This window comes from Hetaerina americana, unplaced genomic scaffold (genome assembly GCF_022747635.1).
Source record: "Hetaerina americana unplaced genomic scaffold, ioHetAmer1.1.p SCAF_3, whole genome shotgun sequence".
NCBI classification, from domain to species: Eukaryota; Metazoa; Arthropoda; class Insecta; order Odonata; family Calopterygidae; genus Hetaerina; species Hetaerina americana.
Window position 1 is genome coordinate 84,619,271 of NW_027286874.1, and position 15,843 is coordinate 84,635,113.

The window sequence follows — 15,843 nt, forward strand, 5'->3', positions numbered from 1 at the left end:
AAGTTAGGACTTAAGGTATTTTTTAGGTCAATTTTTCCATAAAAATATAAATTATTTATTTATAAATTGTTAATATATTCATATATTTTAAAATATTTCAATATATTTGAAATAAAATGTTTATGAATTTATTATTATTTAATTATTTATTCACGTGCGACTAAAAAATTATTCTAAGTCCAGAGCAAAATTTTCCATGGCCAGGGTTGACAAAAACATGTAGGTATGTACAAATAGTTATTTATTTTCAGAGCACAAGTCCAAGATACATTGCATTGTACATAGATCCATTCCAGTTGGCAAATGAATTAGTGATTGGCGTCGCCGTAATGGATAATGTTGCATAATGTCTTCCATGGTGTATGTATCAATTGAAGTTCCATTTAGTGAGTTATCAGTCGATTGGATCTATCTTTCGTCAGGAGTTGACGTTAGAAAGGCTGATAGCAGTTCTGTAAAAAAGAAAAGACTCATTAGTGTCTCGGATACTATCATTATGCGATTATTAAATACCTGTCATTTTTTCATGAAATCGTTCATTTTTCTATTAAATATTACTTAAATTAAAAAGGTTAACCAATGTGTACAATGCCGAAAGTATTTCCCTTGATTTCGTTGGCAAGTATTGCGAAAATTGACCAGGTTTTAGATTAATATGGTATCTATAATTCATTTTATATCATTTGGTATTTTGTATTTAATGCACTTGATTATGCCTCAAAATTATTCAAACTAAGGGTTTTTATCTTTGACATGAATCTACGAATTCAATGGTTTACCTAATTGAATGCTAAAATAAACGATTGAACTGAATAGCCAACCCCGCTCGAGTATTTAGTGCCAATCTCAAACATCGCAGCTTAAATTCTGTTTCTTTGATGGCTATATAGTAATGGACGGTGGTTTAATTTCAAAGGCGATAGCTGTCAAACTATTAATGATTTACTAGCTGTTCAAATGCTTGCAGTACACAAGATAAATTCCTTAAAATTGAATGCAATTTTACAAGAATTGGGAGAAATGCTTACGTTAAACTACTTTAAGTTACCTTTGAGCAAAACTTTTACCATATTATTGAAAAAAATAACTGCAAAGTGAAGGTTTAAAGTTTCTGTAACAAATTTTAATAATCACGATATCATCACATCTGGTCAATCTGAAAGTATGTTTCTTCAGTTTTGTTTCAATTGCTATTTCTGTAAATACTATCCAACAAAACCAACAAAGTTTAAATATTGATATATGACTTAAAAATTGTTTTAAAGTAAATTGAGGAAATCTAAACATTACGATACATTTAAAGTTTCATTTAACGCACCTGATATAATTCGAACGGCGCATTAGTTTCTTATTCAAATACAGACATTTTAATCGTTTATAAAGTTGAATGCTGAAATGAACGATTAAATTGAATTGCGACAGATAACTGCCTCGTGTATTTAGCACCAATCACACTTGTATTCAACATTAAGTAATATCATACGAACATGTTAAAGTAATAGCATACTTGAAATTGATTAAATGAAGTTGAAATGTTATTTATTTAATGTTTACGTAACATTTGCTGCTCTAATTTCGCAACATAACGAAACTAACTGCAAAGAAATTCTACGCACTTCTGCACACCTCGACTTTATGCGGACACCTGTATTTTCTTAGCATGAACTGACTGACTGGTCTCGTTTTAATAGCGGGTACGTAACCCCACTCATATCTAGCAGCAATCGCAATCACATTCAACATTAAATGATCTCAGCTCTGGCGAGAAGTTTAAATCCTATTAATTTATTATTTACATACACTGCTCGATGAATAATTTCACAAAGATGACCAGTGTCGTGACCTATTAACAGCAGCTGATTTGGAGTTCTTTTATCAAAACCTGCTCTATATAATAAATCTAAGTTTAATGCACTTCTATAAAAATTCGAATGAATACTTTAAATTTTCATTATTTTGAGCTCGAGTTAGGTAAAACCTTGAACACATCATCAAAAGAGAGAATGCGATTATGAGACTAATGCTTAACCTATTGTATGACGCAAGCGACAAAATAAAATGTATACAAAACATTAAAATTTGGGACATCTTTATTTTTTATGAACTCACAAATTTCAAAACTTTTACACCAAATTGAATGCAAGTACAGTTCATAAAACTTGAGTGGATAAGTGTAGTCTAATTTTCCGAATACCATCGTATCATTTAGTAATGATGAAGCACGCAAACGTCGAAGTTTTCTTGGTCTTATTTCCCAGTTAATTAGTTTCCGGATCCATGTTCCAAATTTATTAATTGTAAAATGAATTATTGTAAACATTAAATCATGATTATTCCAAAAATTGAAATAGTTGGTAACCAAGCAAGGTCTTTAAACCTTAATTGGTTTTCTTGGCATGATTTAATGCCTCGCGCACTTATGAGAAGAACGATTTAATGTATCAAGGCTAAGTTATCCTGTTGAGTAAAACATGGTCGAAGGAATTTCACACTGGAGGAACAGTGAATCGCTAACAGCTGAACTTTAAATATTTTGCCCAAACCTTACGAAAGTAATGTACCTTAAAGGCTCCCCGAAATGATTTTTATGAAGTACTTTATAATTAACTATTTTGAGTTATGTTGAAAAAACCTTAATTGATAATTTAAAGGTTGATCAAAGGTACAATGATTAAACAGACTTCAAGTATCAATTAAATGATTTGATTAACAATGAAAATAGCGGATGTAAAAGTTAGAAATTAAAAACCACCAAACCTGAAAGGTGACCTAGAAGGAAAAAACAAGTTATACCGAAAAGGCTATACAAATACAATATACTGAAGGCTTAACTCCCCGCGATTCGGAGAAAAACAATTTCCAAGTTTCCGGAGTTTGACTAACATCCTAGTCTAAAAAATGAATTGACTATCGTCTCGGTAGATTAATATTGGCTTTCAATTAGTCCTCAGATTTTTTCCACGCCTGCCCACTGAATTAAAGTTTCTGAAACAACCGACAACAGTGGAGCTTTTGAAATATTTGATTTTCATTTGAAAACTTTCAAAACGCCGTCAAGAAACTAAGCGCAAACGCTTAAGTAGGTACCTCGCTCCCCTCTGACATATCCTTCGGGTCGAAAGCTATTACCCTCGCGAGAATATTTTCTCAAAAAGTCATCCAATCATCAATAAAAACCCTGGCTTCCCCCATATATATATATATATATATATATATAATATATGATCTGGAGGGTGAGAGCTTCACTTGAAAATGATGCAGTGCATCGAAACTGGTGGTGAATAAATTTTTATTCATTTGGAAATGTAGCTGTCCATCTGTTATACCTTTTACTACCCAGTACCACAGATACAGCATTCTTAACTGGCTGTAAAAATTATCTTTTTAAAGTAAATACTAAAGTGGGATATTAATGAAAACTGACATACATAAAAAAATTATGTGAACATTGTAGACAGTACCTGCGATATTCTGAAAGAAGCTTTACATTATCCCTACGCCTAGTTTTTAGAAACTGTCGCGCGTATTTATTCAATGAATAAAAAAAATATTGCATTCGGTGTACAATGAAAAAGAAAAAGTCTATATGAAAAATAATTAGAAAATTGAAAAAACTTTTAAAAATTAAACTTGGTAATAATTCCCAATGTCCTACAAACGGGCTATGCTGGGGATGCCATGGAAGTCTGCAATCAAGTTTTAAATTACGGTTATTATATCTTTAAAATATGTTCTTATTCAAAAAATAATCAGTGGTGGTAACACCATGGATTAATTCGGGTATGGCGATCCCTAATCTGAAAAATATATCAAGTTTCTGGATATCCCTTTCTAGAGACGTTCGACTTTTTCTTTCCATTTTACGTAGCACCCTGACAGCAAGGGTGGGCGGCACGGGGTAATTCAACGCCATTCGTGCAACAGCAAAAAAAATTCTTATATTTTAGCTATAATATTCATGTGTTAAGTGTTCAAATTAACTTAAATCATGAGTACTAAAAGCAAATTCACTATAGCATATAAGGAGATTTCTCTTCGCATTCAAGGAGCTACTGTACTTGATCAATCAATACATTTCTCGTTAATTTCCGATCACATTATTCGATTCTTATAAACCGCCTATACAATTACAGATGTGTGGAGAAAATGGGAAATTAAAACTCGAGGCGTTTGAGTCCAAAATTTCCAAAAACTTTCTTCAGTCCATAGAGTCCAAACGCCTCCTAAAATACACCCCCTAAAAGTAAAATCCCTCCCGAAGTAATCAACGGAAAAATAGTTTCTAGCTACATTATGAAGCTAACGAAAGTGCGCATTGAGCTTTATCGAAGTGAATCAAACTTTGGTATGCTACAAATGTAACTTTTTACATTTCAATTTAACTTATCACCAATATCTAAAGGTTTTAACGCTAATTCGGTGTTAATCTACTAATATACGAAGTTAAATCACATTTTCTATGCACACAACATTAAGTAGACTTCTGAAAAGAAAACAAATAAGAAATTAAATGTAATATTAATTATAAATTTTAAAAATTTAACAAAATTAAAATAAAACAAATTAAAAACCAAAATAAATAAAACAAAATATTGGAGAAAAATAAAAACATAGAAAATAGAGGAGCGAATTAAACTAAATAATGAAGCAAAAAAATTCATTATCTTTGCGTACTTAAATATGCGCATGCAAGCAATTCTGAGGCTCTTCGGCCATATATCCCAGTTGACATGATTCCTTTCAGGTGGGATTCGAACCCTGCCAAAAGGGTTCCCTCCCCTCGACCTACCGTTTATTCAAAGTAAACTTGAGTACGGTCAAGTTCACAATTATTCCTCACGTTCCTAGCTCTTGTTTTTCTGCCTAAACTATATAAGCCGTGTTTCCACAGAACAACAGTGTAATGGTCGACTTCTACGAAAAAAGTCGCACCACCATTAAAAGAGCTAAGCAAGAGAATACAGTGGGGATTCCGTTTAATGGTACAACCGAGGGCATGTGCACTTGGACCCAATTAAATGACTATGCGAAGCTAAGTAATTCTATGCGAAGTGCCAAGTAATTAGTATGTTAATGTCCAGGTGAACTGAAACTTGGGCTTCATGACGCTAAAAGATTTGTAGTATTGGGCAAATTAAAGATTAGATAGGTATTCTTTCTCAATGTCAATTAATGAATCTACTTAGAAAAAGTTTATGTCAATAAGTGGCTAAAAGGCTCTGTTGAAAGAATTAGTTGTCGGAAATGCAGTAGTTGTCACCATTTTGATAACAATTAATTATTTGAAAAAGTTAAAATGATTAGGTTCTCAAATTATAAACAAAGCAGCTATATTGCGTTGTTATTAAAAGTTAAATTGATATTTTGAAAGTGATGCCATGGCGAATTCTGTGTGCACCCAAGATAGAAAGATATTTGGCATTTTAATAGTGGGTTCTTGAACGCTGATCCAATTCAAAGAAGAAGACTGAAGGTATTCCAAAAATATTTTATGACCTCTTCGTCGAGATCTACTTCAAATAAATGCTTATCCCAATTAAATAGCGACAAATTCCAAAGACAATCGTGCATAAAAATGTAGTAGTAGAAATGTGACATTGCTGTTGTACCGAGTAGTAGCTTTCCGAAGAGCCAAGGTATCAGCTGGAACAGCGAAGGACTTGGGAGCTGACACCTCGCCGATGAGCTGATTTTCAGAGCACGGTATTCTTCCCTGATCCAAAATCTTAGCTCTAATCCGAAGTGAAGACATGCCACTAGCTCGAGGATTCTTCAGTTGAAATGTCAAACTTGTGCGGAGAAAATATTCCGAGGATTGGAATATATCGAGGAGTAACATTACGTTATTATAAGGGAACTATGCCGGAGCTAGAGTCTATTTAAAATATAGCGCAGCTTCAGCAGAGAAACAGCCTTACCATAAGAGCAATTTGAAAATGCATTCATAAAGAAATTTAAAATCTAAATTAGCATTTTAAAATAAAACTAAAATATTGCAAACATTCATCAGTATGGCATCAATAATTACAAAAGTTTTCTTCGAACTATTCATTTACGTACAGACTATAATTGAATGTTGAAATGACGTCTATACTAAATATAAATTGGGATTAAAAGCGATACATTGAACAATTTGAGATTTATTATTAAATTTCAGCCCGGAACATCCATCCACCGATGGAGCAGATGATTGCTATCGCCATAGCAATTACAGAAAATGAATCGCGAAAATTAGGAGGCAGAATTCGATCTAGCAATGCCGAAAGCGCGCGACACACACCCCTCACTCAGTGTGGCCAAATTTATTACAAGTGAGTCGACGAGTATGAAAATTTCACAATGCGTTATCGTAATGTCATTAAAACGAATCATTAAAAAGTATTAATTTAGTTATACTATATATCTCCGAGTAGCTGAGATGAGCGACAACTGACTCATCGCAAGTTAGCTGATCACAAATAATTCGCTCCACACTCAAAAGTGATCACTGTCACTATATTAAAATTGGCATGGTACCAAGATCTCTCTTTCAAACCAACCATAGCTTTTACAATTTTTTTTTAAGGTAATCTACCGGTTAAGGTAGGTTTTTCGATGGACACAACTACCAAACAAATATTTTGTGATTACTAACAAAACACAACCCTAAATTCTACTCTACACCAGGTCCCTCTTCATCTCTGAGTACTTTCTTCCGCCCTTCATCCCGTCCAACATCCCTATCCTGTTCCTTCCCTTTCCTCTTTTGCCCAACATTCTACCCTCTATCACAGTCTTCAACATCCCACTGCCGGTCAACGCCCCCTTCATCCACTTTTCCTGCCTCCATAGGATTGCTCCCAACAAACCCCTCTCTTCGCCCACCATACCAAGTACTTCCTCATTTGTTTTCTTCTCTGTCCATTTCACCTTCTCCATTCTTCTCCACACCCACATTTCAAAAGCCTACAGTCTACGTCTATCCTCTTGCTTCAATGACCACGTTTCCGCGCCGTACATAGCTACGCTCCATATCAAAGTTTTTACGAGCCTTTTCTTAACATCCTTACTCAAAGTCCCCGTCATCAACTCCCTCCTCCTTGTGAGAGCCTCTTTGCCTAGCGCAATTCTTCTCCTTACGTCCCTACTACTTTGACCGTGTTGGTCCAAAACACTACCGAGATACGTAAACTGTTCTACCTGCTCTAGTTTTTGCCCTCCTATTTTAATGTTAAGCTTGCCCTTTTTCTTTCTAGAAAATCGCATAACCTTTGTTTTATTAATGTTGATTCTCATCCCATACCTGTCGCACTGAATTTCCAATTCACTAAGCAATGCTTGCATCCCCTTGGCTGACTGACAAACTAAAGCTTGGTCATCAGCAAACCTTACTAATTTCACGAATCCCCCCCCCCCATTTTCATTCCTACCTCCAGTTCTACCCATGCCTCTTTGATCACATCCTCTGCATACAGGTTGAACAGCAACGGTGATAATGGGCAACCCTGCCTTACACCTCTTCCTAACACTGCCCATCCTGACTCCCCGTTTCCCACCCGCACCTGAGCAGTCTGAGACATGTACAGGTTGCGGATTAGCCTCCTTTCCCTCCAATCTATTCCTATTTTCTGCAGAATACTCATTAGTTTTTCCCAATTCACTCTATCAAACGCTTTTTCGAAATCTACGAAACAGGCAAATACCTCCTGGTTGTGTTCTATATTCCTCTCGATTAATAATCTCATTACTGCAATGGCATCACGCGTACCTCTCCCCTTCCTACACCCAAACTGATCATCCCCTAAGTAATCATTTGCCCTACTCTCTATCCTTTTGTTTATGATCCTGAGAACAACTTTAGCTGCGTGGGATATCAAACTAATTGTCCTATAGTCCTCACATGACGTGGCCTTTACCTTTTTCGGAATCGGAACTAAAACTGCTCTCACAAAGTCTTCCGGCCAGATTCCCTCCTCATAAATGCTACGGATCAGCCCATATAGCCTCTTCCTCCCACATTTTCCTAAGCATTTTAAAAGTTACACGGGAATGTTATCTACCCCCACGGCCTTATTTAGTTTCATCTCCCTTAATGCCCTTTCTATCTCATTGTCTAGTATGCCTGGACCTAAGCTGTCTTCCTCTACGTCATTTTCTCTTTCAATGTCTAACTGTGTTGGTCTGAGTTCATTACTATACAGTTCTTCTATATACTCCTTCCATCTCTCTTGGATCTTTCCTGCGTCAACTATTACCTTACCCGCCTTATCTCTAACTATTAGCATAGGTCTTCCTTTCTTACTTCCCGGTAACGATTTAACTTTGCTGTACAGCGCACCGATTTCACCCTTCCTCTGCAGACTTTTCATATCCTCGCACTGCATCTTCCACCATGCGTCTTTTGCCTTATTTGTTGCCCGCCTCAATTTATTGTTCAATTCTTTGTACTTCATTTTGCCTAATTCTGTATTTATATTCTTCCATTTTCGCCGCTCATCCATCTTTGTAATCATCTCATCCGTGATCCATGGTTTCCTAGTCCTTTTAGCGTTAACGGTTCCAATAGTGTCTTTTGCGGCTTTAGACAACCCTTTTTTGATCACTTCCCATTTTTCTTCGATAGTAATAAGCCCTTTACCATCCTCCATGATTTTCTCTACCGCCTGTTTTTATTCCTTCCTTTTCAACCCATTTAATGCTTCTACATTCCATTTTCTAACTCGCCGCCCCTGCCTTGTCTTTTTGAAACGTACGCTACATTTCATAACAACTAAATTGTGGTCTGAGTCCGCATCCGCTCCCGGGAAGCTGTGGGAATTTATCACACTATTCCTAAACCTGTGTCTAACCAGGATATAATCTAGCTGATATCTTCCAGAGTCACCTGGCATTTTCCATGTATACCTGCGTCTTTTGTGGTGTCTAAACCAATTGTTGGTGATGACTAACCCCTGTCTCCTGCAGAACTCAACTGCTTTCTCCCCGCGGTCATTCCTCGTGCCTAAACCGTAGTCCCCGACCTCGTCACCATCTCTTCCCTCGCCTACCGTCGCATTGCAATCCCCCATCACTATCAAATGTTTCCCTGCAGGAACACACGCGATCATGTCCTCTAACTGATCGTATATCTTATCGACCTCTTCTTCCTTATGGTTGCTCGGTGGCATGTATACCTGAATAATAACTAAGTTCGTCGGTTCTGCTTTTATCTCCACTAGTAGTATTCTATCCGTTACCTGCTTTATGTTGACTACGCTTCTTCCTACCTCTTCATTTAATACTATGGCAACCCCTCGTTGGGTCTCGTCCCCACCGCTGTATATTATTCTATACTTATCACTCCAGTAATCCCCGCTATCTTTCCATCTCACCTCGCATAGACCTAAAATATCTATATTTCCCCTTTCCATCTCTCGCTTAACATTCTCCAATTTCCCTGTCCTCATCATTGTCCTAACATTCCACGTTCCTATTCTAACTAATTTTGTCTTCTTCTCCTGCGTCTTCTGTCCTGCTGCTGCTGGTTTTCCCTTGCAAGGGTTTCGTGGGATGACGACCGCGGAAGCCTTGCCTCCCCCGCTGCCGGGCACGACACACGGCCGATTGGGCCGAGCCCCGTGGTTGCCAGGACTCAAAATATCTCTATTGTCCATCATATTTTTCTAGGGAATGATAATTGAGGTGGTTTCCCGTTGCCTTCCTCAATGGTGTTTTTAACGTGACACCATCACTTACTGGCCGCCCCACTGGGGTCAGACGCCATTGCAGCCGCCTCACTGAGGAACAGACGCTGCGTGGACTACCTTTCGTCTGGCTCCTAACCTTCGACCTATCTGGCATGGGTGACCCTACCAGGAGCAATAATTATTACTCCCGCCAGCACAGCTCTAGGGGTCATCGGAACGCACAAGCCCTTCCACCACGTCAAGGTTGTAGTCCGGGGAGGGCTTTTACAATTATGAAATTTATTTCATTAGAGTTATTACTTTCAAGCATAAAGGCTTAAAATACGATTTTTGGTATGCCAAATGTAACCGCCTGTTAAGTGGTTGAAACTGCAATTACGGCACAAAACTTAAGTACATCATCTACGACTATTTAAGTATTAAATAAAGTTTTACAATTCAGACGATCGTCTCATGAAATTAAGAAATATTTAGAACGCGAAGTACGACTATGTCTGTCATTAGTTTAGAAACATCTAACTTTGCATATACAATAAAAAATTAAATTAGAGTGAAAGAGAATAACAGACAAAAACCATGGTAGACATGTACAAATCACAAACATGTTAACCCTTAAAAATAAAAACCATAAATAGAAATCAACCCGGAGGTCGGTTCGGCAGGCTATAATAGGAAAAATCACAGCTTGGGTGGAGTAGGTGCCCAGAGAGGCTTGCCCGAATCGAACCCAGACCCTCCGGTCAGTAGCCTAACGCTCTACCCCCTGGACTACCGCGACCCAAAATAATAAACAGAAATAAATAATTCTGTCTTAATTACTACATAATCAGCCCGGAAATTTGTAGGCCGAAATCAACGCAGTGGTCGTCAACAAAATTGAGAGGAAAAATATTCGGCAAGAAGCAATGCTTAACAGGATTTTCAGACATTCCTGACGTGGATTTGAATATCACATACAAGTCATCAGACAAGTGGAAATATAAAATCCTAATATCAACACCGTAAATAATCTATCAAAGATGTTAAATCGTTACGTTAAGTCAAAAGGCGGAATTTATCCTGTAAGCGAGTACGAGATGCTCATCCTGCTGGGAATATAGCTGCACCCGCGGCTAAGTACTACACTTAATCCAGTAAAATGAATCTTCAGAGTTGTCAAAATTCACTAAAGGCTAGAGGTAAAGCGCTAAAATTGGGGTTACCTCTCTGAAATGGGTATAACCAGCATCATGATTCCCGTCACGCCGATCAGAAGCGAGCATTCTTCGTCTTCCCACTTCGACGCGGGCCTTTGATGAAATGGCGATACAATGCATCCTCCCGCCGTGAATTGGTAAGGAGTCCCAAGTGATTCGATCGGCAGGTTGAGCTTGAAGCGTCTGCAAAGGAATGGGAGCAGTAAGGATAAGATTTTGGAAAAAATAATTTGCTGATAAAGTAAGATTTTGTTGTTATCGTCGCAAAATCAGCAAGCTCACAAAGTGAAATGGAACTGACGTATGAAAATTAGGCATGTTCATTAATTCTTCAAATTAATAGCTGGACTCTTAATACTCTGCCAGAGAATCACCAATGCTCAGAGCAGGTTTAATTGCAATTGACGGGAAATTGTGATGCATTAAACTCCGCTCCTCCCCCCCCAGTTGCGTTACCTCGCACACCACCTTCGGGTGAACACCGAAGTCAAACCGAAAATAATGGATTACATCACGTATTATTAAGCATGAGATTCAAATCAAATTTGGCACGTTTTCCTTTTGAGCAATCATCCAGTTCGATATTTTAAATTTTACTGAAAAATAATTCCAAATAAATAGTTACTAGATTCGCTTATTCCAAAGTATTTCCACAAATCTCGAGCATTCTTAAAGGGATACTTAATTCTCCCAAGTCAAATATAAGGTCCGAACAGTATTTTTCCCCACAAAGAGAAGAACATGCGCCTTCAGTAACCTCGCGTCAAAAGTCGCCTTTCCCAAAATTTCGAAGGTTGCGATGTGCCTCGATACCTCAATTCAGTTACGGCAGTATGCATAGAAAAATGTATCCTTTTAAACGTGAACCAGTATTTTTCAAAAGATTATGTATCAAACAAAAATGAGTAGGTTACGAGAGAATCACATCGAGCTCAGAGTAGAAAGTCATGATCGCGGGAAATGTTTTAAAAATATTACGAATATTCTGATATTTAAGTTTTTCAGAAAAATGACAGAATTAAGAATACATGGCCACTTACTAGATTTATTCGAGCCACGCGTGATCTTCAGTCGCTCTCGCTATGTCGTTTCCTTCGCCCATGCAGTAAAAGCTTGGGCGCCTTCTCAGTAGTACGTCGTCCCAGGCCAGGGCATGTTGAGAGAATGGAAGAGCCTGGTTCGGCGGACGCTGGGGATTGGTGGGCGAAGTTAGGGGAAGGGGGCGGTTTGAACTAACGGGAAGGAGGTAGGGGAAGAGTTGGGGGGATGTAGTTTTGGGTGGGGAGGAGGGATATAGGGGTTATGGAATATATGGAATATTTCTGAGAGGGTAGGAGGGAAAGTGGGCGATGACGAAATAATGTCAGAGAGGCAGCTGAACGCGAAATGAGACAAGCATTTGTTGATGGAACTACATACGAAATACAAATATGTGATTAAAGTAAAGTATTTCAGAACACTGATTGGAATGCAATGCTCTTGCTTGAGTTGTGCACACTCATTGATGCGAAAGGTGTATCTTATATGCAAACAAAAAAGCATTTTATTTCCTATTTTTTCAATAAAAAAGACGTTCGCGCAAGAGGAGGTAGATATTAATAACAATAAAAACTAAAAGGTCACGTGATAAGTTCTAACCGAAAGAATTAAAACCAATAACTGCTGAAGAGTATCACCAAGAAGACAATAACACAACATCTTGGGCAATGAACATAATCTAGGCTATGAAAGATCCAGGCTTGGGCAATGAACATGATCTAGGATCTATAAAAGTAATCCAAATTTTCTGCAATTATTATTCAGAGCACAACCGTCTTGTTAGGTATTAACACTGAAAGAGTGAAAGTTTCCAAGTATCTTTGGGCATTTTTCTATTACTTGAAGTCAAAGGCGTTCTCAATTAGACTGCGGTGTAATTTTGATCCCTTCGTCTGAATAACTGCCCCCTTTAGATAGTCCCGAGTAGACGAAGTTCACCCCGGGTCCGATTAATGCGTCGACAATTCGAGTGTGTTCCTTCAGCACGGGTCAGATTTCCGCTCGCGCCGGCCGGAGGTATGCTCAAATTGACCAGTCATCGACTAGAAGGTCACTGGTTAAAAATTTGAATGGAAATCAAAACGTGGATCCACGGGACATCCCTTTACGCGCCGAACTGTTCGAACTGTCTTCCCACCGTCTCCTTTTATTTAAGAATTTTATTGACGATATACTTACATCGACTTAATAATCTTCAAAGTATGCTCCTTGAGCTGCTACACACTTAGTATAACGTTGCTCCCATTCCCCGTACGCCCGCTGGAAATTTTCTTTGGGGATGCCGTTGATGGCCTTCGTCGAAGCCTCTTGAACGGCCTTTATCGAGTCAAAACGTCGTCCCTTGAGCGGTCTTTTCATCAGGGGGAAGAAGAAGTCCGGTGGTGCCAGATCGGGAGAATAGGGCGGGTGCGGCAACGTGGCAACGCCGTATTTGGCCAGGAGCTGTCTGAAGACGAGCGCGCCATGGCAGAATTTTCGGCACCATCTTGGCGCACACCTTGCGCATGGCCAAATCCTGTGAAATAATGCGTTGGACGTTGGATGCAGACAGACCCAACTGGTCTACGATTTCTTCACTGGTTAAGCGTCGGTCTGTGTTCAGCAGTGTCCTCACTCTGTCCACATTGGTGTCGGTTCTTGCCGTCGACGGCCGTCCGGAGCGATGGTCGTCTTCAACGAGTTCCCTACCCTCTTTAAACAACTTTTGCCACTCAAATACTGTGGAACGGCTTAAGGCAGTGTCCCCATAAGCCTGCGTGATCATATCGAGGGTCTCAGTTGCCGTGTTCCCGAGTTTCGCACAAAACTTCACGGAATAACGTTGCGTGTGTGTTTGTGTGTGTGTGTGTGTGTGAGTGTGTACATCGTAGGAAAAGCTGAGCATTTAGCTATTTTTCTGCATAGTCGCCTTGACGATAAATCACTTTTTGCATCCTTATTGCCAGATTTTTAATACCGGCGTCGTACATTTCTCCCGTCACGTTACGAAGCCAACCAACGACCGCTTCTTGAACTTCCTCGTCTGACTTGAAGTTCTGTCCTCCAAGGTGTTTTTTGAGAGCGGTAAACACGTAGTAGTCGCTGGGGGCAACGTCTGGGCTGGAAGGAGGGTGGTCGATGATATCCCAGCCGAATTCATTGAGTAGGGTGGTCGTTTGATGTGACACATGTGGACGTGCATTGTCATGATGCATACACTTTCCTTTGGTGAGACACCTTGTTGTAACCGAGGACCTCCGACACAATATTCTGCACAGAGAAGTAGCCCCTTTCTCCATTAAGACCTTCCTTTATCTCATGAAGGGTAATTCTCCGGCTATTGCGCACCATCTCGTCAATTGGAGCCACCGTTGATTACGGCAAACTCGGCCGCCCCGACAGCTGCTCATCGTGGATATTTTCCCGGCCATAAAAAACTCACTGCGCCACTTCCGCACGTTTTTGATGTCCATACACTTCTCACCGTACACTCCCCACTAAATGGCGATGAATTTATATCGGAGAAGAAGCCGTCAGTTGGCTTCGCGACGCGGCGGAAGAAAGGTACGACGCAGGTATTACAAAGCTGCTTACAAGGGTGCGAAAAGTGATTGATTGTCAAGGCGTCTATGTAAAAAATAGCTAAATACTCAACCTTTCCAACGATGTACGCAAAGTTGAGAATAAATTTGTTTTTTTCATGACAAAAAATAAGAGACCTTACTTTTCAAATTGCCCACGTGTAGGTATGCATATATATATATATATATATATATATATATATATATATATATATATATATATATATATATATATATATCCCTCCTCGGACTACAACCTTGACGTGGTGGAAAGACTTGTGCGTTCCGATGACCCCTAGAGCTGTGCTGGCGGGAGTAATAATTATTGCTCCTGGTATGGTCACCCATGCCAGATAGGTCGCAGGTTAGGAGCCAACGAAAGTTAGTCCACGCAGCGTCTGTTCCTCAGTGAGGCGGCTGCAATGGCGTCTGACCCCAGGGGGGCGGCCAGTAAGTGATGGTGTCACGTCAAAAACACTATTGAGGAAGGCAACGGGAAACCACCTCAATTATTATTCCCAAGATTAACATGATGGACTATACAGATATTTTGAGTCCTGGCAACTACGGGGATCGGTCCCAACCGGCCGTGTGTCGTGCCCGGCAGCGGGGGAGGCAAGGCTACCGCGGTCGTCATCCCATGAAACCCTTGCAAGGGAAAACCAGCAGCAGCAGGACAGAAGACGAAGGAGAAGAAGACCATATTAGTTAGAATTGGAACGTGGAATGTTAGGAAAATGATGAGGACAGGGAAATTGGCGAATGCTAAGCGAGAGATGGAAAGAGGAAATATTGATATTTTAGGTCTATGCGAGGTGAGATGGAAAGATAGTGGGGATTACTGGAGTGATAATTATAGAATAATATACAGCGGCTGGGACGAGAGCCAACGAGGGGTTGCCATAGTATTAAATAAAGAGGTAGGAAGAAGCGTAGTCGACATAGAACAGGTAACGGATAGATTATTACTAATAGAGATAAAAGCAGAACCGACCAACTTGGTTATTATTCAGGTATACATGCCACCGAGCAACCATAAGGAAGAAGATGTCGAGAGGATAAACAATCAGTTAGAGGATATAATCGCGTGTGTTCCTGCAGGGAAACATTTGATAGTGATGGGGGATTGCAATGCGACGGTAGGCGAGGGAAGAGATGGTGACGAGGTCGGGGACTACGGTTTAGGCACGAGGAATGACCGCGGGGAGAAAGCAGTTGAGTTCTGCAGGAGACAGGGTTTAGTCATCACCAACACATGGCTTAGGCATCACAAAAGACGCAGGTATACATGGAAAATGCCAGGTGACTCAGAAAGGTATCAGCTAGATTATATCCTGATTAGACACAGGTTTAGGAACAGTGTGAAGAATTCGCACAGTTTCC

General features: G+C 39.4%; 1 long non-coding RNA gene across 1 annotated transcript; it reads right to left on the minus strand.

Moving 5' to 3' along the window:
• Positions 1 to 337: 337 nt before the first annotated feature.
• Positions 338 to 12,001, minus strand: LOC139689970 (uncharacterized). The gene is made up of 3 exons (XR_011701446.1): positions 11,902 to 12,001; positions 10,868 to 11,044; positions 338 to 452 (listed from the first exon to the last, which is right to left on the minus strand). It is a non-coding gene; the product is annotated as an uncharacterized lncRNA (long non-coding RNA).
• Between the last annotated feature and the right edge of the window lie 3,842 nt (positions 12,002 to 15,843).